This window comes from Palaemon carinicauda, chromosome 16 (assembly GCF_036898095.1).
Source record: "Palaemon carinicauda isolate YSFRI2023 chromosome 16, ASM3689809v2, whole genome shotgun sequence".
NCBI classification, from domain to species: Eukaryota; Metazoa; Arthropoda; class Malacostraca; order Decapoda; family Palaemonidae; genus Palaemon; species Palaemon carinicauda.
Window position 1 is genome coordinate 16,189,131 of NC_090740.1, and position 5,643 is coordinate 16,194,773.

Consider the following 5,643-nt stretch of genomic DNA (forward strand, 5'->3'; position numbering starts at 1 on the left):
TTTCCTTTCTATTTATTTACCCCTCTAATTCAGAATAGAGGAAAAAGTTCCTTTTTAAAAATCAAGTTGGGGTCTTGTTTCAAATTCTATCACCACTCTAAGTATCACATGTTTTACTTAATATTTGATTTCTTCAACAGTTTCACTCTAGCTCTTTTATTTTAGATTGCCAGTAAGAACTCTATAAGGTATATAGCTCTTAAAATCTCTTCTATTTCAAGAAATTTGGTTATCTTATCTGGAAAAAACTATGAGAAAAATTTTTCAACTATTCATTCAAAATCTCTAAGGACTTCAAAAGGTTCAATATTTCAGCTTATTGGTATACAATTCACCTGTAAATTTAAAGATTTTGGTTAGATGCTTTGCATTTGTTGTTGCTGAAAGAGTTTTTCGTGCTACTTTTCTCTTAGTCAATTAATCCTCTTTTTTATATACTAAATGTTTAATCCTATTGGCCTTCTTATTCCTTTGGTAATTATTGAAGTCTAAATATGTTTTTTTCTATCTGCCAGTACTGCTCTGCTGTTCAGACGTATTCTTATGGCCTCACGTTTTCACATAAGTCAAATTTTATTATTTCAAAACTCACCTATTACCAATTATCTTCTTTTTTATCTGGTTTTACGACCATAGTTAGATAACTATTTCATTAAACCTCTTATTTCCATGAAAACTATGATTATATACATTTTTTTTCAAACTAATCTTGAAAAATATATAATGCTAATTATATAAATTTTTTTAAAACTAATTTCAAAGATTACAAAGTTAATTTGTCTACATCTCAATCTCTATATCAAGTATTTTGTTTACGCATTGATGGATTATTTCCACAGCAAAGTTATTATAATTTCATGGTAGCCTTATCAGTCCCTATTTAGAAGATTACACCCATGTTTGTGGTGCTCCATCTGACGTCTTCTTTGTTAGTAATATTACAAATAACACTTACCTCTTCTCTCGCTCTTCATTCTTATAGTTATAAGCTGCTTAATTATATATTGTTCCATTGAATTTCGTGGAAAAGTTTTCAACTATAGTCCATTTCTTTTAGCGATGCATATTTGCACCGACTCGCAGCGGTACCCTTTTAGCTCGGAAAAGTTTCCTGATCGCTGATTGGTTGGACGAGATAATTCCAACCAATCAGCGATCACGAAACTTTTCCGAGCTAAAAGGGCACCGCTGCGAGCCGGTGCAAATATGCATCGCTAAAAGAAATGGACTATAGCAATAATCGCACCTCGGTTAGCCCTTATTGGTTACGATACTGCTACTGCGCAAAGCTTGATTTCCCGGAAGTTTCCGTTTAATTTAGAGGCAGCTATTCAATACTCTTCAGGGGAATCCAATCCCACTTGACCTTCGAAATTCATAAATCCTCTTTATAACAAACTGAGGCGGAAGACATTTTTCCTGTTTTCAGGGTCTCCATTAAGGGCAGTAAACTGCTGGTCCCATTACAAGCTAAAGAATTGCGCTCTCTTGAGTTTTTTTTTTTTTTTTTTTTAACTCGCACCATTGATGTCTTCCGGTATTTACTATGATGTATAACATATAGATCATGGTGAACTTTCTATGATTTTTTCTTCTTAAGCACACTCTTTCACAATTCAAAGCCAAATGACAGAGAAGATATTTTGTCATAGGTTAATTTTTGCTTCCGAAAAGTTACTGTATATTAAGTTATTATTTAGGCAGATCCTTCTTAGCCCACTATATATATATATATATATATATATATATATATATATATATATATATATATATATATGTATGTATGTATATATATACATACATACATATATACTTAATATCCTAATTACATTAATCAAAATAACATCATTCAAATTATAAACTTTTTATATATCATATTATCTTTATTCAAAACCTTTTTATTACAATAAAAAAAAAGTATCAATTAACATTTCTTGACATCCAACAACCTATGTTATTTGTTAACAATTCCATCGAAAAAAAAAGAAAAAAAAAAAGAGGGAAACCTTTCTTGTAATATATTGGCAATGATTTAAACTGACTCTGATATCGTTACAGAAGAAACTCTTCCTTTGAAACAAAATTTTGTATTCTGGAGAGCTAAGCTATTTAAATTATCCTTAATCCCGGAGACATTATAATCCTGTATGCGTACATTTCCGTCTCTCCAAACTATCATCTTCAATGTCCAACACGAAATTCATTAAAAACATCAATATTCGAACTAATAAGAATAAATGTTGACAAATAATTGTCTTATATCTTCAGTATCTTAATGCAACATCAACACTTCACCTATATAAATGAACATTTGTTCTTCTTGTTATTGGTATACTCCGTCTCTTGTGATTCAGTTGCAGAGATCATCAGCATCCCTGTCTTGTAGGTGGCCTCTCTCTCTCTCTCTCTCTCTCTCTCTCTCTCTCTCTCTCTCAGGATGAGCATTTTTATATATATTCACGATTAACTTATGAAGACCGTGGCCTTTACTGGTAAGGGAAAACATTACCTCTCTCTCTCTCTCTCTCTCTCTCTCTCTCTCTCTCTCTCTCTATATATATATATATATATATATATATATATATATATATATATAAACATATGTATGTATTTATGTATATATGTATATATGTATGTATATACAGTATATATATGTAAGTATATATGTGTGTGTATGTGTGTGTGTGCGTGTACTTTTTACCTACATTGAACCAAGAAACAGCTTTACTGACTTGCATACATTTACTATGGAAATGATGATAAGGTTTATTTTATAACTGATTTGCACTCTAGAACGCCCTTACTAACAAACAAATTCGCAAGTGGATGACGTAACACAGTCAGGAGTTGGCGAAGACACAGAAATGTGACTATTTTCTTTTTCATTATTCGATTTATCCATGTAGATTATGCTCATTATAAGAAGATCAAATTACACCATAGTTATACACCATCTGGCATATAACTATTACTCCTTAAACCATTTGAATCTGTAATGAATAATGATATTCTCTATTTGTGGAAATTCCATTTGGCAGCGCTGTCACAAACTCGTCCCACCAACTTTAACAACACTGATGATTGTTACCTTCGTCACTAATACAGAGATATGACTTAATATTCATGTGTTTTAAGGCAGAAAGGAAATAATAAACTATTTTCCTAGTAAACTAGGGTTGATTCCGATAGCATATGAATAATTCACACCATTTCCTGATAAAAATATTCATTTATAATAAGGAAACGGTCGTTGGACAATTTACCAACTACCAATTCTCTAGCCTCTACCCTCCTAGCACATTTTTAGGACCCACGTGGTCGTCAAATAATAATACTATATTAGTTTGGACAAGGTGCCCCTGATGCCATCTATTGGCGGTAAAGTAAAACTCGTCCCGATGTGAGGGAGGGAGTTAGAGGAGTCAGCGTTATTATGCCTTTCGTAACCAAACAATGTTGTTATTCTACGTAGTTTTTACTAGCAATACATGTCATACCATGAAAAATAATACTTTTCTTCTGGTTTCATAAAAAGGTAATGGAAATAAGATTAAATAATTGTGTAATTACTTGATTGTCTCACCGATTCCAGTACATGTGGCATCTGGCGATCCCCTAACAACAACCCCCCACCCGCCCCCCCCCCCCCCCCCCCCCAACTGTAATTGAACTAACGATTGTTTGTTAAGGAAATATTTCTGCGACATTTATTGTGGCATTTGTAATTTCCTAACAATTAAGTTGTGGCCAGACAATAAGGAACATCCAGTTCACGTACATTTGTTTCATAGCAATTTTGTGCCAAAATACCAACAGAAATGAAATAACAAAAATTATAATGAGTGGATGACGGGGATAATTAGCAATTTGGTACTCTACTACTAAGGCCATCTATTGGCCATGAGGATAGACATTGTGTAGAGCTCTTTAATCCTTGCTTTCTGGAACCTTCCATGACGTCATTTTGGCTTAAAATAGCCAAAAAAAAATAGCCTACTTAATTAGAATTGAATATAATTTATACCTGACACATATTTCTATAAAAGTATCAATCTATTACCCTTTTTCTCATTGGATAGAATCATTCACATGAATGGAACAAGGGACGTGTGCTGCCATCTTTTGACAAGAAGCAGAAACACGTTGATTCTATTCAAATTTGGAGAAGTCTGTGGTTACTAAGGCATACTTTCAAGTTATTTTTTTTAATAATGCATCAAAAATTCATAATTCCATTAATACTATTTTCCGTCTGATTTTTAGCCTCGAAGTTATGGTAATTATATGTAGAATATGTATTACAAAAATATAGAGCAAATACAAATATTCTAAAAGTAGATTTGGAACTCCATGATTCATTGATTCATTGATTGATTATAAGTTTTCTGGCATCCTGATACCAAAGGTCTGGTACTCCGCGATAGATCTAAAGAAAACAAATCTAACCAAAATATATTCATGTATAGTTGACTTCATTATTTCCGGTACACTTTTGACTCCTTAGTCTTGCGTGAAGTGTACTGGAATTAATGAGGCCAACTGTACACAGCAAATACGTTATTGGTTAATCATAAGCCTAATTATAGATATCAATCCTCCATAAACTCCGAAATAACAATCTGACACCAAAGGTCTGGAACTACGATAGATCTAAAAAAAAAAAAAAAAAAAAAAAAAAAAAAAAAAAAAAAATAAACAAAATTTATTCATGTAAGCAGCAAATACTAAGTTAGCAATCGTATTAATCCTCCATAAGGTTTGCCTTTGTATATTATTTAATGTTTTGCCGAAATTCCTTTGACTTTCCAGTGTAAAGTAGAAACCGATAATTTTTACCATGCACATTTATCATGTCCTTTAGGGATGTAGTTGCTTTACTAATACATTTTTCAACCCCACATAATATCATACAATTGCATTTGCAACAAGAAAATATTACGTTAAAAACGTGGTTCCTAGAAAAGGCATTTGGAAGTGCGCTTGCAAATGGTTAGGAAATATTTTGTCATATTGTATATCAGTCTGGAGTGGAAGGATGAGTGGGGTGATGGGTCTAAAGAGAGAGAGAGAGAGAGAGAGAGAGAGAGGGGGGGGAGAGAGAGGGCGGGGGAGAATTGATAGAAACATATATGATTCTTAATTGGTTGTAAATAAAGTTTAAATTAATGAAAGATAAAGTTCAAAGTGGATACAATATAAGTATTGGTTATCCAAACCATTGAGTTTGATAAACAAGAAGTGAGAACAAGTAATGAGAAAAGGGGCGAGTGTCAAAGACACGGAAGGTGAAGTGTAGTAGAAGGAGGTACACTTATATTAAGTGAGAGTTGATTGCAAAATAGACAGAAGGTGGACTTGATGAGAATGACAGATACAGAATGTGTATAACAGAATAAAAGGGGGGAGATACTGATCAAACACTTAGAACCAATATTAAAGTATATAAATATATATCATAAATAAACATTTGTAAAAATGAACGTGTAAACTGTACATTTTCCTAATAAAAGTGAAAAAAAAAGTGAGTTGTTCAAGATGAAAGTCAAGGAAAGGTTGGGCCTTGAAAGACGTAACCCGTTTATTTTTGCTGCACTAAACATCTTTGGATCTGTTGCAAGTTTAGGCTTAGGGATTTCAAATCGT

General features: G+C 32.6%; 1 pseudogene; it reads right to left on the reverse strand.

Annotated features, from left to right (window-relative positions):
- Window positions 1-1,230: 1,230 nt before the first annotated feature.
- On the reverse strand, window positions 1,231-1,291 carry LOC137655937 (U4 spliceosomal RNA; annotated as a pseudogene).
- Window positions 1,292-5,643: the final 4,352 nt, after the last annotated feature.